This window comes from Arachis stenosperma, chromosome 7, assembly GCF_014773155.1.
Source record: "Arachis stenosperma cultivar V10309 chromosome 7, arast.V10309.gnm1.PFL2, whole genome shotgun sequence".
In the NCBI taxonomy this organism is placed as follows: Eukaryota; Viridiplantae; Streptophyta; class Magnoliopsida; order Fabales; family Fabaceae; genus Arachis; species Arachis stenosperma.
In genome coordinates, this window is record NC_080383.1 from 12,830,759 (window position 1) to 12,850,495 (window position 19,737).

At 38.6% G+C, this 19,737-nt stretch overlaps 1 non-coding gene across 1 annotated transcript; it reads right to left on the bottom strand.

The window, feature by feature from the left end:
• Positions 1–4,639: 4,639 nt before the first annotated feature.
• Positions 4,640–4,743, bottom strand: LOC130943153 (small nucleolar RNA R71). Its single transcript, XR_009071684.1, has one exon. It is a non-coding gene; the product is annotated as a small nucleolar RNA R71 (small nucleolar RNA).
• Between the last annotated feature and the right edge of the window lie 14,994 nt (positions 4,744–19,737).

The window sequence follows — 19,737 nt, forward strand, 5'->3', positions numbered from 1 at the left end:
ATTTTGAATTTTATAACAGTTTAATTATTTTGATGTGGTGGCAACACTTTTGTTCTCTGAATGTATGCTTGAACATGCATATATCTTTTGAGTTTGTGGTTCATGAATGTTGGCTCTTGAAAGAATGATGAAAAAGGAGACATGTTACTGAGGATCTGAAAAATCATAAAAATGATTCTTGAAGCAAGAAAAAGCAGTGAATACAAAAAAAAAAAAAAAGAGAAGCAAAAAAAAAAAAAAAAACCGAAAAACAAAATATATAGAAAAAGAAAGAAAAAGAAAGAAATAAAGTTGTGATCCAAGGCAATAAGAGTGTGCTTAAGAACCCTGGACACCTCTAATTGGGGACTTTAGCAAAGCTGAGTCACAATCTGAAAAGGTTCACCCAATTATGTGTCTGTGGCATGTATGTATCCGGTGGTAATACTGGAAGACAGAGTGCTTTGGGCCACGGCCAAGACTCAATAAGTAGCTGTGTTCAAGAATCATCATACTTAACTAGGAGAATCAATAACACTATCTGGATTCTGAGTTCCTAAAGAGACCAATCATTCTGAGTTCCAAAGGATAAAGTGAGATGCCAAAACTATTCAGAGGCAAAAAGCTAAAAGCCCCGCTCATCTAATTAATACTGATCTTCATAGATGTTTTTGGAGTTCATTGCATATTCTCTTCTTTTTATCTTATTTGATCTTCAGTTGCTTGGGGACAAGCAACAATTTAAGTTTGGTGTTGTGATGAGCGGATAATTTGTATGCTTTTTGGCATTGTTTTTAGTATGATCTAGTTAGTTTTTAGTATATTTTTATTAGTTTTTAATTAAAATTCACTTTTCTGGACTTTACTATGAGTTTGTGTGTTTTTCTGTGATTTCAGGTATTTTCTGGCTGAAATTGAGGGATCTGAGCAAAATCTGATCCAGAGACTCAAAAGGACTGCAGATGCTGTTGGGATTCTGACCTCCCTGCACTCGAAGTGGATTTTCTGGAGCTACAGAAGCCAATTGGCGCGCTCTCAACGGCGTTGGAAAGTAGACATCCTGGGCTTTCCAGCAATATATGATAGTCCATACTTTGCCCAAGATTTGATGGCCCAAACCGGCGTTCAAAGTCACCTCAAGAAATTCCAGCGTTAAACGCCGGAACTGGCACCTAAATGGGAGTTAAACGCCCAAACTGGCATAAAAGCTGGCGTTTAACTCCAAGACAAGTCTCTACACGAAAATGCTTCATTGCTCAGCCCAAGCACACACCAAGTGGGCCCGGAAGTGGATTTTTATGTCATTTACTCATCTTTGTACACCTTAGGCTACTAGTTTTCTATAAGTAGGACCTTTTACTATTGTATTGGAAAATCTGGGTAGCTATCTTCTAATTTTATGCTATCTTAGATCATTTGGGAGGCTGGCCATTCGGCCATGCCTAGACCTTGTTCTTATGTATTTTCAACGGTGGAGTTTCTACACACCATAGATTAAGGTGTGGAGCTCTGCTGTACCTCGAGTATTAATGCAATTACTATTGTTCTTCTATTCAATTCCGCTTGTTCTTTGTCCAAGATATCACTTGTTCTTCAACTTGATGAATGTGATGATCCGTGACACTCATCATCATTCTCACCTATGAACAAGGTGACTGACAACCATTCTTGTTCTACAAGCATTCGAGGCTTAGTGAATATCTCTTGGATTTCTGATTGCATGATGCATGGTTGATCGCCTGACAACCGAGTGCTCGCTTGACAAACGAGCCAGCCATTCCGTGAGATCAGAGTCTTCGTGGTATAGGCAAGACTGATGGCGGCATTCAAGAGAATTCGGAAGGTCTAACCTTGTCTGTGGTATTCTGAGTAGGATTCAATGATTGAATGACTGTGACGTGCTTCAAACTCCTGAGGGCGGGCGTTAGTGACAGACGCAAAAGAATCACTGGATTCTATTCCGGCCTGATTGAGAACCGACAGATGGTTAGCCTATGCTGTGACAGAGCATCAGGGACGTATTTCCAATGAGGGGATGGGAGGTAGCCATTGACAACGGTGAAACCCTACATGAGCTTGCCATGGAAAGGAGTAAGATGGATTGGATGAAGACATTAGGAAAGCAGAGAGACGGAAGGGAAGGCATCTTCATTCGCTTATCTGAAGCTCTCACCAATGATATGCATAAGTATCTCTATCTTTATCTTATTACTTTATTCATCATCTATACCCATTTGAGTCTGCCTGACTGAGATTTACAAGGTGACCATAGCTTGCTTCATACCACCAATCTCCGTGGGATCGACCCTTACTCGCATAAGGTTTATTACTTGGACGACCCAGTGCACTTGCTGGTTAGTTGTGCGAAGTTGTGTTTATGCCATGGTATTGAGCACCAAGTCTTTGGAGCCATTACTAGGGATTGTTTATGTTTTGAAAAGTATTGATCACAATTTCCTGCACCAAGTTTTTGGCGCCGTTGCCGGGGATTGTTCTTGTGTATGGACAACTGACGGTTCATCTTGTTGCTTAGATTAGGCATTTATTTTTTTTCGAAATTCTTGAAGATGAATTCTAGAGTTTCATGATGATTTGTTGAAATCTGGCTGGCTGTAAAGCCATGTCTAATTTCATTGGACCGAGGTTTCAACTTTTCATCACAAGAGCTTGTTGATTTTCATCAATCTTGCTTTTGGAGCAGTGATTTGCTAAGGTTTGGCTGGCCTTTGGCCATGTCTAGTGTTTTGGACCGAAGCTTTCTTTGAAAGCTTGGCTGGCTATGAAGCCATGTCTAATTCCTGGACCGGAGTCTTAGACTAGCATTGCACTGATTCCTGGAATTCTCATTAAGAATTTTGATATCTTTTTCCACTTAATTTTCGAAAATCACAAAAAAAAAAAATTTACAAAAACCATAAAAACCAAAAATATTTGATGTTTTTTGCTTGAGTCTAGTGTCTCATCTTAAGTTTGGTGTCAATTGCATGCATTCATTCATGTGTCTTAAGGATTTTCAAGTAATTCTTGATGATTTCTTACTCTGATCTTTGAATTCTTTTGACTTGAGTGTTTATGTGTCTCATATAGTGTCAATAGTATACAAACTGTTAAGTTTGGTGTCTTGCATGCATTGTTATTTGATTCTTGTTGCATTTTGATTATTAAAAATCCAAAAATATTTTTTATTGGTGTCTTTTCAAGTCAATAATACAGAGAATTGAAGATTCAGAACATACTGCAGAGGAATTATACAGAAAAAGCTGGGCATTCAAAAATGCCCAGTGAAGAAGGCAGACTGGCGTTTAAACGCCAGCCAGGGTACCTGGTTGGGCGTTTAACGCCCAAAAAGGGTGCATTTTGGGCGTTAAACGCCAGAATGGATATCATTCTGGGCGTTTAACGCCAGGATGGTGCTAGGGGGAAGATTTTGTTTTCAAATCAATTTTTTTCTCAAGTTTTCAAAGTTTTTCAAAATCAAATCTTTTTCAAATCATATCTTTTCAATCAAATGTTTTCAAAATTAATTTCTTTCCTTTTTCAAAGATACTTACCAACAATTAATGATTTGATTGAACATTTTTTGCCTTTTCTGTTGAGGAAGGTTTCATGTTTGAATCATATCTTTTCTTGTTAGGCAAGTCATTAATTTTTAAAATCAAATCTTTTTTTTTATTGTTTTCAAATCATATCTTTTTAAAATTGTTTTCAAATCATATCTTTTCAATCACATCTTTTTAAAACCAATCATATCTTCTTAACCACATCTTTTTCAAAATAGTTTTCAATCAAATCTTCTTGATTTCTAATTTAAAAATCTTTTTCAAAAATCACTTGATTTCTTTTCCACTTTTATTTTCGAAAATCAATTAGTGTTTTTCAAAAAAGTTTTCAAAATATTTTAATTAATTTTTGAAAAAAAAAAATACTTCCCTCCCTCTCACATCCTTCTATTTATGGAGTACCACTCCTTCTCAATGCACAATTCGAACCTTATCTAATTAAAGTTCGAATTCTTCTTCTCATTCTTCTTTCTATTTCTCTTTTCCTCTGACACCTCAAGGAATCTCTATACTGTGACATAGAGGATTCCACATTTTCTTGCTCTCTTCTCTTTCATATGAGCAGGAGCAGAGACAAAGGCATTCTTGTTGAAGCTGACCCTGAACCCGAAAGGACCTTGAAGAGAAAGCTAAGAGAAGCCAAAGCACAACTTTCTTTAGAGGACCTGACCGAATTCTTCAAAGAAGAAGAAGACATGGCAGCCGAAAACAACAATAATGCAAACAATGCAAGGAAGGTGCTGGGTGACTTTACTGCACCTACTCCCGACTTCTATGGGAGAAGCATCTCTATCCCTGCCATTGGAGCAAACAACTTTGAGCTTAAGCCTCAATTAGTTTCTCTAATGCAACAGAATTGCAAGTTCCATGGACTTCCAATGGAAGATCCTCATCAGTTTTTAGCTGAATTCTTACAAATCTGTGACACAGTCAAGACTAATGGGGTAGACCCTGAGGTCTATAGGCTGATGCTATTCCCTTTTGCTGTAAGAGACAGAGCTAGAATATGGTTGGACTCTCAACCTAAAGAAAGCCTGGACTCTTGGGAAAAGCTAGTGAATGCCTTCTTGGCAAAGTTCTTTCCACCACAAAGATGGAGTAAGCTTAGAGTGGAAGTCCAAACCTTCAGACAGAAGGATGGAGAATCCCTCTATGAAGCTTGGGAAAGATACAAACAATTGATCAGAAAATGTCCATCTGACATGCTTTCTGAATGGAGCATCATAGGTATTTTCTATGATGGTCTCTCTGAACTATCCAAGATGTCTTTGGATAGCTCTGCTGGAGGATCTCTTCATCTGAAGAAGACGCCTACAGAGGCTCAAGAACTAATTGAAATGGTTGCAAATAACCAATTCATGTACACTTCTGAAAGGAATCCTGTGAACAATGGGACTAGTCAGAAGAAAGGAGTTCTTGAGATTGATGCTCTGAATGCCATACTGGCTCAGAACAAGATATTGACTCAACAAGTCAATTTGATTTCTCAAAGTCTGTCTGGAATGCAAAATGCACCAAGCAGTACTAAGGATGCTTCATCTGAGGAAGAAGCTTATGATCCTGAGAACCCTTCAATGGGAGAGGTGAATTACCTAGGAGAACCCTATGGAAACACCTATAATTCTTCATGGAGAAATCACCCAAATCTCTCATGGAAGAATCAAGAGAGACCTCAACAAGGTTTCAACAACAACAATGGTGGAAGAAACAGGTTTAGCAATGGCAAGCCTTTTCCATCATCTTCTCAGCAACAGACAGAGAATTCTAAGCAGAACCCCTCTGACTTAGCAACCATGGTCTCTGATCTAATCAAAACCACTCAAAGTTTCATGACTGAAACAAGGTCTTCCATTAGGAATTTGGAAGGACAAGTGGGACAGCTGAGCAAGAAAGTTACTGAACTCCCTCCAAGTACTCTTCCAAGCAACACAGAAGAAAATCCAAAAGGAGAGTGCAAAGCCATCAATATGGCCGAATTTGGAGAGGAAGGGGAGGAAGTGAACGCCACTGAGGAAGACCTCAATGGGCGTGCACTAGCCTCCAATGAGTTCCCCAATGAGGAACCATGGGAATCTGGGGCTCAAAATGAGACCATAGAGATTCCATTGGACTTACTTTTGCCTTTCATGAGCTCTGATGAGTATTCTTCCTCTGAAGAGGATGAGTATGTCACTGAAGAGCAAGTTGCTAAATACCTTGGAGCAATCATGAAGCTAAATGACAAGTTATTTGGAAATGAGACTTGGGAGAATGAACCTCCTTTGCTCACCAAAGAACTGGATGACTTGTCTAGGCAGAAATTACCTCAAAAGAGACAAGATCCTGGGAAATTTTCCATACCTTGTACCATAGGCACCATGACCTTCAAGAAGGCTTTGTGTGACTTAGGGTCAAGTGTAAACCTCATGCCTCTCTCAGTAATGGAGAAGCTAGGGATCTTTGAGGTACAAGCTGCAAAAATCTCACTAGAGTTGGCAGACAACTCAAGAAAACAAGCTTATGGACTTGTAGAGAATGTTTTGGTTAAGATTGAAGACCATTACATCCCTACTGATTTCATAGTCCTAGAGACTGGGAAGTGCATAGATGAAACCATCATCCTTGGCAGACCCTTCCTAGCCACAGCAAAGGCTGTAATTGATGTTGATGGAGGTGAACTGATCATTCAAGTGAATGGAGAATCCTTTGTGTTTAAGGCTCAAGGATACCCCTCTGTCACCATAGAGATGAAGCATGAAGAGCTTCTCTCAAATCAGAGTCAAGAAGAGCTCCCACATTCAAACTCTAAGTTTGGTGTTGGGAGGCCACAACCAAACTCTAAGTTTGGTGTTGAACCCCCACATTCAACCTCTAAGTTTGGTGTTGGGAGGTCCCAACATTGCTCTGAGTATCTGTGAGGCTCCATGAGAGCCCTCTGTCAAGCTACTGACATTAAAGAAGCGCTTGTTGGGAGGCAACCCAATATTATATTTTACATATTCTCTTTTGTTGTTTTATTTTATTTTGTAGGTTGATGATCATAAGAAGTCACAAAATTAATTGAAAAAGCAAAAACAGAATGAAAAACAGGAAGAAAAACAGCACACCCTGGAGGAAGATGCTGCTGGCGTTCAAACGCCAGTAAGCCTAGCAGTTGGGCGTTTAACGCCCAGTCTGGCACCATTCTGGGCGTTTAACGCCAGAAAGGGACACCAGACTGGCGTTAAACGCCAGAAAAGGGCAAGAACCTAGCGTTAAACGCCAGGAATGGGCATCAGCCCGGCGTTTAACGCCAGCAATGGCTCAAAACGTGAATTTTGATGCCATTTGGTGCAGAGATGACTTTTCCTTGACACCACAGGATCTGTGGACCCCACAGGAGCCCACCACCACTCTCTCTCTTCTTCCCCCATTCACCAATCACCTCAACACCTCTTCCCCAAAAACCCTTCACCTATCAAATCCCATCTTTCTCTTCACCACTCACATCCATCCTTCATAAAACCCCACCAACCTCACCCTTCAAATTCAAACCACTTTCCCTCCCAAACCCGCCCATAATGGCCGAACACCATCTTCCCTCTCTCCTATAAAAACCCTTCTTCACTCCTTCATTTTCACACAACCTAAACAACACTTCTCCCCCTCTTTGGCCGAATACACCACCATCTCCCTCTTCCTCATTTCTTCTTCTTCTACTCTCTTCTTTCTTCTTTTGCTCGAGGACGAGCAAACATTTTAAGTTTGGTGTGGTAAAAGCGTTGCTTTTTCGTTTTCCATAACCATTTATGGCATCCAAGGCCGGAGAAACCTCTAGAAAGAGGAAAGGGAAGGCAAAAGCTTCCACCTCCGAGTCATGGGAGATGGATAGATTCATCTCAAGGGTGCATCAAGACCACTTCTATGAAGTTGTGGCCTTGAAGAAGGTGATCCCCGAGGTCCCCTTTTCACTCAAAAAGGGTGAATATCCGGAGATCCGCCATGAGATCCGAAGAAGAGGTTGGGAAGTGCTTACCAACCCCATTCAACAAGTCGGAATCTTGATGGTTCAAGAGTTCTATGCCAATGCATGGATCACCAAGAACCATGATCAAAGTGTGAACCCGGATCCAAAGAATTATTTCACTATGGTTCGGGGGAAATACTTGGATTTTAGTCCGGAAAGTGTGAGGGTGGCGTTCAACTTGCCTATAATGCAAGGAGATGAACATCCTTACACAAGAAGGGTCAACTTTGATCAAAGGTTGGACCAAGTCCTCACAATCATATGTGAAGAGGGCGCACAATGGAAGAGAGATTCAAGAGGCAAGCCGGTTCAATTGAGAAGGCATGACCTCAAACCCGTGGCTAGAGGATGGTTGGAGTTTATCCAACAGTCAATCATTCCCACTAGCAACCGGTCCGAAGTTACTTTAGACCGGGCCATCATGATCCATAGCATCATGATTGGAGAAGAAGTGGAAGTTCATAAGGTCATAGCCCAAGAACTCTACAAGGTGGCGGATAAGTCCTCTACCTTAGCAAGGTTTGCCTTTCCTCACCTCATTTGTCACCTCTGTTATTCAGTTGGAGTTGACATAGAGGGAGACATCACCATTGATGAGGATAAGCCCATCACCAAGAAAAGGATGGAGCACACAAGAGACCCCTCTCATCATGAGATCCCTGAGATGCCTCAAGGGATGCACTTTCCTCCACAAAACTATTGGGAGCAACTAAACACCTCCCTAGGAGAATTGAGTTCCAACATGGGACAACTAAGGGTGGAGCACCAAGAACACTCCATCCTCCTCCATGAAATAAGAGAAGATCAAAGAATCATGAGAGAGGAGCAAAAAAGGCAAGGAAGAGACATTGAGGAGCTCAAGCACTCCATAGGACCTTCAAGAGGAAGGAAGAGCCGCCATCACTAAGGTGGACCCGTTCCTTGATTTCCTTGTTCTTTATTCCTCTGTTTTTCGAATTTTAGTGCTTATGTTTATCCATGTTTGTGTCTTATGATCATTAGTGTCTTAGTGTTTATGCCTTAAAGTTATGAATGTCCTATGAATCTATCACCTTTCTTAAATAAAAACGTGCTTAATTGAAAAGGAAAAGAATTGCATGAATTTTGAATTTTATAACAGTTTAATTATTTTGATGTGGTGGCAACACTTTTGTTCTCTGAATGTATGCTTGAACAGTGCATATATCTTTTGAGTTTGTGGTTCATGAATGTTGGCTCTTGAAAGAATGATGAAAAAGGAGACATGTTACTGAGGATCTGAAAAATCATAAAAATGATTCTTGAAGCAAGAAAAAGCAGTGAATACAAAAAAAAAAAGAGAAGCAAAAAAAAAAAAAAACCGAAAAACAAAATATATAGAAAAAGAAAGAAAAAGAAAGAAATAAAGTTGTGATCCAAGGCAATAAGAGTGTGCTTAAGAACCCTGGACACCTCTAATTGGGGACTTTAGCAAAGCTGAGTCACAATCTGAAAAGGTTCACCCAATTATGTGTCTGTGGCATGTATGTATCCGGTGGTAATACTGGAAGACAGAGTGCTTTGGGCCACGGCCAAGACTCAATAAGTAGCTGTGTTCAAGAATCATCATACTTAACTAGGAGAATCAATAACACTATCTGGATTCTGAGTTCCTAAAGAGACCAATCATTCTGAGTTCCAAAGGATAAAGTGAGATGCCAAAACTATTCAGAGGCAAAAAGCTAAAAGCCCCGCTCATCTAATTAATACTGATCTTCATAGATGTTTTTGGAGTTCATTGCATATTCTCTTCTTTTTATCTTATTTGATCTTCAGTTGCTTGGGGACAAGCAACAATTTAAGTTTGGTGTTGTGATGAGCGGATAATTTGTATGCTTTTTGGCATTGTTTTTAGTATGATCTAGTTAGTTTTTAGTATATTTTTATTAGTTTTTAATTAAAATTCACTTTTCTGGACTTTACTATGAGTTTGTGTGTTTTTCTGTGATTTCAGGTATTTTCTGGCTGAAATTGAGGGATCTGAGCAAAAATCTGATCCAGAGACTCAAAAGGACTGCAGATGCTGTTGGATTCTGACCTCCCTGCACTCGAAGTGGATTTTCTGGAGCTACAGAAGCCCAATTGGCGCGCTCTCAACGGCGTTGGAAAGTAGACATCCTGGGCTTTCCAGCAATATATGATAGTCCATACTTTGCCCAAGATTTGATGGCCCAAACCGGCGTTCAAAGTCACCTCAAGAAATTCCAGCGTTAAACGCCGGAACTGGCACCTAAATGGGAGTTAAACGCCCAAACTGGCATAAAAGCTGGCGTTTAACTCCAAGACAAGTCTCTACACGAAAATGCTTCATTGCTCAGCCCAAGCACACACCAAGTGGGCCCGGAAGTGGATTTTTATGTCATTTACTCATCTTTGTACACCTTAGGCTACTAGTTTTCTATAAGTAGGACCTTTTACTATTGTATTGGAAAATCTGGGTAGCTATCTTCTAATTTTATGCTATCTTAGATCATTTGGGAGGCTGGCCATTCGGCCATGCCTAGACCTTGTTCTTATGTATTTTCAACGGTGGAGTTTCTACACACCATAGATTAAGGTGTGGAGCTCTGCTGTACCTCGAGTATTAATGCAATTACTATTGTTCTTCTATTCAATTCCGCTTGTTCTTTGTCCAAGATATCACTTGTTCTTCAACTTGATGAATGTGATGATCCGTGACACTCATCATCATTCTCACCTATGAACAAGGTGACTGACAACCATTCTTGTTCTACAAGCATTCGAGGCTTAGTGAATATCTCTTGGATTTCTGATTGCATGATGCATGGTTGATCGCCTGACAACCGAGTGCTCGCCTGACAAACGAGCCAGCCATTCCGTGAGATCAGAGTCTTCGTGGTATAGGCAAGAACTGATGGCGGCATTCAAGAGAATTCGGAAGGTCTAACCTTGTCTGTGGTATTCTGAGTAGGATTCAATGATTGAATGACTGTGACGTGCTTCAAACTCCTGAGGGCGGGGCGTTAGTGACAGACGCAAAAGAATCACTGGATTCTATTCCGGCCTGATTGAGAACCGACAGATGGTTAGCCTATGCTGTGACAGAGCATCAGGGACGTATTTCCAATGAGGGGATGGGAGGTAGCCATTGACAACGGTGAAACCCTACATGAGCTTGCCATGGAAAGGAGTAAGATGGATTGGATGAAGACATTAGGAAAGCAGAGAGACGGAAGGGAAGGCATCTTCATTCGCTTATCTGAAGCTCTCACCAATGATATGCATAAGTATCTCTATCTTTATCTTATTACTTTATTCATCATCTATACCCATTTGAGTCTGCCTGACTGAGATTTACAAGGTGACCATAGCTTGCTTCATACCACCAATCTCCGTGGGATCGACCCTTACTCGCGTAAGGTTTATTACTTGGACGACCCAGTGCACTTGCTGGTTAGTTGTGCGAAGTTGTGTTTATGCCATGGTATTGAGCACCAAGTCTTTGGAGCCATTACTAGGGATTGTTTATGTTTTGAAAAGTATTGATCACAATTTCCTGCACCAACTATTCAATGGAAAGGCTCACACAACTTTATATTCGGGAAATAGTCAGGTTATGCAAGCTCCGTTAAATTAGCGAATAATTAACTAATAAATTAAATTTTAATAAGATACTTTAGAAATGTAAATTTTATAGTAAAATAAGAATGAGCGAATTAAAATAAGAATTTTGACATTAATTTCAAAGAATTTGGCCCAAGATTAGGTCGAACAGGCCGAACCAGTCGAACCAGACCCAAAATGGGCCCAAGACCCAAACCACACTTGCCAATTAATAAGCCTCAGCTCATTACATCTCCCTTCATTTCCTCATTCATATTCCAAGGCCAAAGGAGGAAGAAGGTAAGGAACAAACCCTTATCTTCCATTAAATCCACCATAACTTCTTGCTCCGAGCTCCGATCGCCGCAACGTTTGTGGCCATGTGTCTACCGCGTCAAGCTCTACAAATCTATCAGAACAATTTCATAGGTAAGCCACTCTATCACTCCAGTTGCTCTATCCCTTGATTTTCAAAAGTTGTGAGTATCCAAGTTGAGAATTTATTGATTTTGGTTCTCTAGGTTCAATTTAGCTTGTGAAGCTTGTTGGATTTGGTTTGTTTGGCTTGTGGGTACGGTGAGGATCTCTAACTCTAGCTAATTCTTGGTTTTAGTATGTTAAATTCTGAATTTTAAGTATGTATGTATGATATATGTGTATTAGGGTTGTGTATAAGTGATTTGGAAGCTTGGTGGAGTTTGGGGAATCATGCTTTGGTAATTTTTGGATCTCTTGGAGCTGTGTTTGGTGCATTAGTAGGTTGCCTCAGGAAATACGTGAAAGTCGGCTAAGGTATAGTTTAGGTTTCATGTATTTAATATATAATGTTCTGTAAAAAATTAGACTAGATGACCATAGGATAGGAATTGAATGCATGTGTATGTTAAATTGTTTAGTGTCTTGAGAATAATTGTGAATTAAGCTGGGAGTTGGTTGTGGTTTGATATTGAGGATGAAGTATAGAATGTTATGTGAAGCTTTAATGATGATTGGTAAGGTGTTAAAGATTGAATGTATGTATATGATGAATGATTAATGACCTTGTTAGTTAGTTGCGGAAATTAATGTATGAAATGATATAATATTGAGGAATGGTTGATTTAGGTGATGGAGGTGCTGTAAATGATAAATTGTGGTACTACTTGTATGAGTGGGATATGGTTTTGAGTTTGGTTTTTGTAAAAATTAAGGTTTGAGGTCTTGTGAAAAATTAATTTTTGGCCAAATTTTGGTGAATCATAACTCGACTTCCGGACCTCCATATTGTTCCAAACTTATTTCAAATGAAAATTGGGTCCGTGAAGTTTACGCTGTTCGAAGAACGAATGAAAAATGTTTTAAAATAAAAAAGTTATGCGCGTCGGAAGTTTGGGGTTTAAAATGAGCATTCTGCAGGTTTCAGACTTAGCCAAATTTTTTTTATAAAACGTATGCCCACGCGTACGCGTGACCTGGGATTTCTGTGTACGCATACCCCTCATTCGCATATGGTAGCCACTGCTCGTGTATATGCGTGCGCAAACGAGTCTATGCGTACGCGAAATGGGCCAAAATGTACGCCCACGAGTACGCATGGCCTGGGGTATATGTGTACGCGAAAATCCTCATACGCAACCATGGGCTTCAGTTTGGCGCACATGTGTGCGCGTGAAGAAGGGATGCTTACGCGAACTGGTCCGTTTCCACGCCCACGCGTACGCGTGGTTCACACGTATGTGTGACCCCCTGTTTTCAGCAAAGGAGTTTTTGTGTTTTAAAGCTCACTTTTAAACCCCCAATACCTCTGTTTTTACCCTTTTAGCCCTAGAACATAATGATAAGCTTAGTAATAAGTTGGAGCTAGGAAATAGAGATAACTTGAGAATGAAGTAAAGATTAAAAAGTGATGAGTTGTATGAGAAGAATATGTATGCATGAAGGATATAAGTTGCCATGGCTATGACGACCGATTGGGTAATGAATATGAATGATTATAAATACTTATGTGGCTTATACATTCAATGTTATCTGAGATACGAGTTTCCCTGGGTAAAGTACTATGGCTTGCTACCACACGTTCCAAGTTGAGACTCGATACTCTGTTGATCCCACGTCGTAAGAGTGACCGGGCACATATAAATTCCCAGGAATGGTAACCCCCATTGAGTAAAGTTATATATATGAATGTATGAAATATGAATAAAAAGAGAAAAAGCTATGCATAGACTCATGGGGATGTGAAATGGGGACAGTCCAAGGATTTAGCAGTCAGACTTATCGGGTTGGCTTGATAACTGACAGATGAGACTCATCAGCCATAGGACAAGCATACATCATGTGCATATTGTCTGATTTTCTTGCTTGTGAACTATATGGGATTGCCTATGTGATTATAACCTGCTATTTATTATGATTGTTATTCGTATTACTTGTGAACTACTTGTGTTTGCCTTGTTTTGCTTGTTTGTCTGTGTAACTCATATGAGACGGAGGAACGGAGGAAAGGTAGAGAAGTTTAATGTACAGGTTAAGTGTTAGTTAGGTTTGAGAACCTTTAGATAACCACCCACTTATAGCTTCTGTTTTTAGTTCCTTAAACTTTATATCCGAGTGACGGCGTTTTAGGATTGCCTCTAGGATTCCTAGGATCTTATATGTTATATGCGTGGCACCTTTACTATGTTGAGAACCTCTGGTTCTCATTCTATACTGTGTTGTTGTTTTTCAAATGCAAGTCGAGAGGCACCTCGCTAGGCGTTTGGAGCTTCTGCAGTGAAGTGGTTTCTTTTGATCTTTTGATATATGTATATATAGATTCTCCTCTTATATACTTGTTTATCTTGCTCCTCCTAGAGGATTATGGAGAACTAGGATTTTGTCTATGTATTTTGGATTTTGAGATGTGTATATATGTATGTAAATATTATTCGGCCAGCCTTGGCTTCGCAGGCTGAGTTAGGAGCTTGTTATTTCGTACTATTGACCCCCTACTCTTGTCTTTTGTATATATATGTTAATGAACTTTAGTTTTCTTCTCACACAAGTAATCCATATCTTCAGAGCGTTGCACTTTTATTTTGTGATTTTGTTTTACCGTTTTTTTAAGGCTCCTCGTATACTATCTCCTTTTCATTATTATTATTATATATATTTTATTTAGAGGTCGTAATACCATACTACCTCTATTTTATGGCTTAAGCATAAAGCTCTGTGTGGTAGGATGTTACAGGTTGCACGGGGTACCATCCAGTATTGTGTCAGATAGGGACTCGAGATTCACTTCACTATTTTGGAGAGCTTTTCAGAAAGCATTCGGAACATGTCTACACATAAGTACAGCTTATCATCCTCAAACGGATGGCCAATCGGAAAGGACTATTCAGACACTAGAAGATATGCTACGAGCATGTGCACTAGACCAGAAAGGAAGTTGGGAAAGATACCTGCCACTTGTAGAATATGCCTACAACAACAGTTTTCATGCAAGTATCGGGATGGCACCATACAAAGCACTCTACGGTCGCAAATGCCAATCCCCACTATGCTGGTATGAAGGAAAATAATCCAATATGTTGGGACTAGAGCTAGTTCAAGAGACAACTGAGCAAATTAAGAGAATTCACGAGAGGATTTTGACGGCTAAGAGCCGACAGAAGAGCTATGCAAATAGGAGAAGGAAACCTTTAGAGTTTAGTGAGGGTGATCATGTTTTTCTTAAATTACCACCAACCACCGGAGTGGGTCGTAGTCTCAAGACCAAGAAACTAAGCCCTAGGTTCATAGGTCCTTTTCAGATTCTAAAAAAATTCTGATCAGTAGTAGCCTACCAACAAGCTCTTCCCCCTTATCTTTCCAATCTTCATGATGTATTTCACTTTCTCAACTTAGAAAATATAATCTTGATGAAAGTCATGTCCTAGAACCTGAAACAGTATAGTTACGGGATGACTTGACGTTTTGAGTACCACCCGTGCAAATAGTCGACTGGAGTATCAAACAATTGAGAGGCAAGGAGGTTCCGTTAGTAAAAGTTGCTTGGGGACGATATGGCATGGAAAAATACACCTGGGAGCTAGAGAGCACAATGAAGACGGATTATCCATAGTTATTCACACGTGACTAAATTTTGAAGGCAAAATTTTCTTTAAGGAGGGTAGAATGTAAGAATTAGATTTTCAATAAATAGACTTTTCTGGCTGAAAAAAATTAAAAATTAAAAAGAAGAAGAGAGTTACAAGGTCAAACTTGGCTTTATGAGGGTAATTAATCCCTCTAAGTCAAATTTGACTAATGTATATTAAATACTATCTTAGCATTAGCTTAGTTACCATACCAGAAACTTTTGAGCCGCAAAAACGCTTTTAGTGACGCTTGTGCGTGCATCGAGAAAAATTCTAGTAACCAAAAATCTCAGAACCAGTGGTAAAAGTAATTTCTATTTAAGTAAATGTGTTTCTATATTTATATTAGCTATCTCTTCATGATTTACTTCTTTAAGAATAGTTATTATCCATGAATTGTTTTATTGCACGGTAAAAGTTATCCGAATCGAATTTCTGCCTAATTTTCTGCAAATGACTCATAGAGGTCCCAAATCCTCTTGTTTGCTACCCAAGTAACTCGGCCTCCCTCTCTTAGCCTCTGGACCGAGATTATCTCAGCCTCTCACCCCTCTCTGTTGTGTTTTTAACCATGAGTAATTAACCGCAATTAATTGTAGATAAACACGTCATTATGACGCATACTATGTTTTCTTGAAATCACGTCTCTTCTCTCTTGCTATCAGCCTATTTCTCTCTAATTTTTCCAACCCTCTTTTAACAAATTTAGTTAGGTTAGATTTCAAATTTTATTTAAGACAATTACCAAGCAAAAATTCAATATTTTACCATAAAAGAGAGAGATAAGAACCGTGAGTGAGAAAGAAGAAACAGAGAAAATTATGCACATACTACCTGCATTTTTAGTTTCTTATCTCACTATTCATACACTATTATTCAAGTGTTCTTAAAGGACTCAAACCATACAAGCATAAACTCTTGTCCGTTTTTGCCAATCTTTGCGTTTATACTGAATTTCGACTAGGTAAACTCTTGTTCTTTCTCCTTTTCTTTTTCTTTAAAAAAAAAGTAGCCATGATGAATCCTTACTCTCCTCCATGTATAGAGGATTCCTCTTGAAGCACCCATGGAGCACGCCTAAAGAGTTAAGGAGTTTCGAGCTCACAGTGGTTGAATTTCGACGTTTTGCGACAGTTTAGGCCCAAAACAAAACTCACTACCACCAGTTGTAATTTTGCCCTTGTATGCACGTTTTCTAGTGTGAGAAAGGTTTAATAACTGAATTAGATAAGAGGTAAGGGTTAGGATTAGTTAGAGTATAGTTGTGCTTGTTTTCGGTACTTATATGAGCCACTTTGTGGTGAATTTATGTTTGTTTTAAATTTCTGGAAATTTTGTGAGTTACCACTGTTTTGGCTTGCTAAATATGTGTAATATATTGTTGTATTGCCTCTGAATTTTGTGTGAGAATAGCAAGAAGCATAGAAATGCTTGGGATTTAAGTTTCAAGCTTTAAACGTCACAAAAAGTGAAAAAAAATATAAAAACTATACCTCTGAATATGTTAGAAGCAAAATGGTAAAAAACGGTAACTAGAATAAGTAAATAAATTAATAAAGGATAAATTTGGTTTTAGGTCCTTTATGGTGAAAATTAACATTTAATAAAAATATTAGAAATAATTTTAATCATAAGCAACTATTAGAATTAATCCGGTGAAATTTTGATGTTAAATAAGGTTAAACGGTTGAACTAGAATATTTAGGAGCATATTAGTAATTTCAGGCATAAAGTAAAATTAAAAATGAATAATTTACTTAATCAAGGAGGAAATGTAAATTAAAAAAAGAAGATACAATGATAAAATGATAACATTAGGGGTGAAAGTATCATCAGAAACCTAATAAAAACTGTAAAAAGAAAAGTTAAATAAAAATGGCAAAATGGTAAAACGTGATATGGTTGAGACATTTTAAGAAAGAGTTGGGCACAAGTTTTTATAAAAAAGGGAGCAGAAATCCCTTAGAAATAAATTTTGTTGAGATGTGCTGCGAAAGAAGAAACTATAAACCTCAAGGTGCTAAGAAGTACCTGGCAGAGCGGACTTCCATCCGCCTGGCCAGAGACTATATGAACGTGGGGACACTCGCCATATGGACTGCTACTCACTGGGAGCACCTTGTATTTTTGGGTCATTCTTTATTAGTGCCGCGATTGTGTTTCGGGCATCAGTGCGCGACCGACCCAGTGGAGTAGCGATATCCGGACTTGGGCCGGGTAACGTCGGGCTGCGGATAGCCAACCGACACATAAGTTGTTGACCTGTGTAAGACCAGACATGCATCATACTTGGTTGCTGCATTTTCTTGCTTGTGTCTGCTTACTTGTATATGTGACTGTTATACTGTTATATACTTGTGATTGCATCTGTTTGTATGATTGATTACTGTTGTGACCTTATAAACGATTAGACTTAGGCTGCGGACTCCCTTAGATTTTTCGTATAGTACCTTACTGGACTAAGAATTACACGCAGCTACAATCTTCCCGACTGTCTTTTCTCTCACCCTCTGCTCAGCCAGGAGTTTGACCCTAACATGCCTTGTGATACACTGCTATCCGAGCTTCACCTCGGCAGAAGCCAATATCCTTTTCTGCCTTACCCTATGAACATGGCAGAGGTAATACCGAAGTCTCCGATCATTGACATACCCGAATATCCACTATGGTTCAACCCTGAGAAGGATCAAGTAGTTCCTGATGTACCTATGCCCGATGTTCCACCACCAGCCTCTGTAGCCGAGCCAGGATTCGACAGGCCAGGGGTTCCTGAAAGCTCTGGTTCTGCACTGAGTTTAGCTCAGAGGCGTGGATTGACCAGATGATGGCGGATCTGTACTCTAGCTCTTTTGAGACCGGGGAAGAGGACTCCACAGAGGATGCGAGCAGCAGCAATATCACCGGCGCGTCAGAGTGATTCCCTTACTTCAGCATATTGTGACAGTAGTTTCTGGAGATCCAGTATCGGCAGCAGCAGTAGTAGCAGTAATGGTAGTAGTCTTAATAATAGTGGTTCTTACTTCTCACTCTTGAATAGTCTTTTTAGAGGGGTAACTCTTTTTATTTATTTAATAATGTAGATCGGGTCTCAATCTAGGGTGGCTCTTGTGAGCCGGGGCCTGTAAGCATTAAAGATGAAGTATGTAATCAAGTATGAACTTTGATTTTGTGATGAATTAAGCCTGCGGGAATTTCATGTATGATATGAGTATGCTATGCTATGCTTTTTCCATTTCCTGTATTACCTGCTTAATTTATAATTATTGCAATATGCGCGACTAGATACACGATTCTCGACTAGCGCTACAAGCTCATATGTATACACTTAATATATGTTCTAAAGTATATAAAGTCAGTTAAATAGTAGCGCTTGGCTGCTAGCTTTGGTCATGACATGCTAGAAGTTGGGTCGTTACACTGTGGATCAAAATATTTGTACTATACACTAAAATTTGTGTTATACACCAAAATTGATGTATTGTGCGTATTTTTTTTGGTGTCAATGCTTCGAGTATGTGGTCCTTAAAAAATTTATGTGTTGAAAAGAAAAAAATTTTGAACTGTACACCAATTTTTTTTGTGTTTTGCATCAAAATTTATGTGCTCTAGTTTTCTCAAGATGCATAGGAGAAGAAGAAGATGAAGATGAAGTGGACGATGATGATAATAAAGGAGGATGAAGATGAAAAAGAAGGAGGAGAAGTAATTAAACAATAACAGGATAAAGGTGGCAACAATAATGACAACAACAACGTTGAAAAAAGAAACACACAAAATAAGAAGATAACAAATGAATAAGAAGAAGAAGAAACAAAAAAAAAAGTAGCAGCACCCGCATACGTACGAAAGAGAAAAAATGCGCGATAACTTGGTTAGAAACTTAGTTTACAAAATGTTTGAAAACCTAGATCTATTGATCACAAAATAGGTCCAGATCTAAACTTTTTTAAAAGTCTAAATTTATTAGGGTCGAAACTCACAAATTAATCTAATTAGCTTGCTAGATCTACTTGAACTTTGTTAAGATATAAATAACTATATAAATACTTTTTTAAAATTTGTTAGACTTTATCATAATTAAATATTTTTATATTTTTTAAATGCTTTAAAAATTTAAATATTATTTTAAATATTTAATTTAGTATATTACTTATAAGTAATTTTTTATTAAAAAATATTTTTTTAAATAATTAAAAAAAATTATCAAACTTTTTAATAAATATAAGATTACATCACACTTCATAGCATGTCAAATTTAGTACTTAAAAAATTAGTTTACAACAAACTATATGCCAGATTTAAACAATTAACTATATTGTAGATTTGGTTTGTTTCCACCCTTAATGATATAAAAGTGATATGTAGATAAATTATGTTATGATATATAATATTACTATCCCCGCTAATATCTTATATGTTACTAATTAATACGTTATCATCTCATTATATGTAATCGAACTAATTCTAATATATGATATTAAGTATCCACGTTACATAACGTGAAAATTTAAGATTCAAATTGAGCTAACTG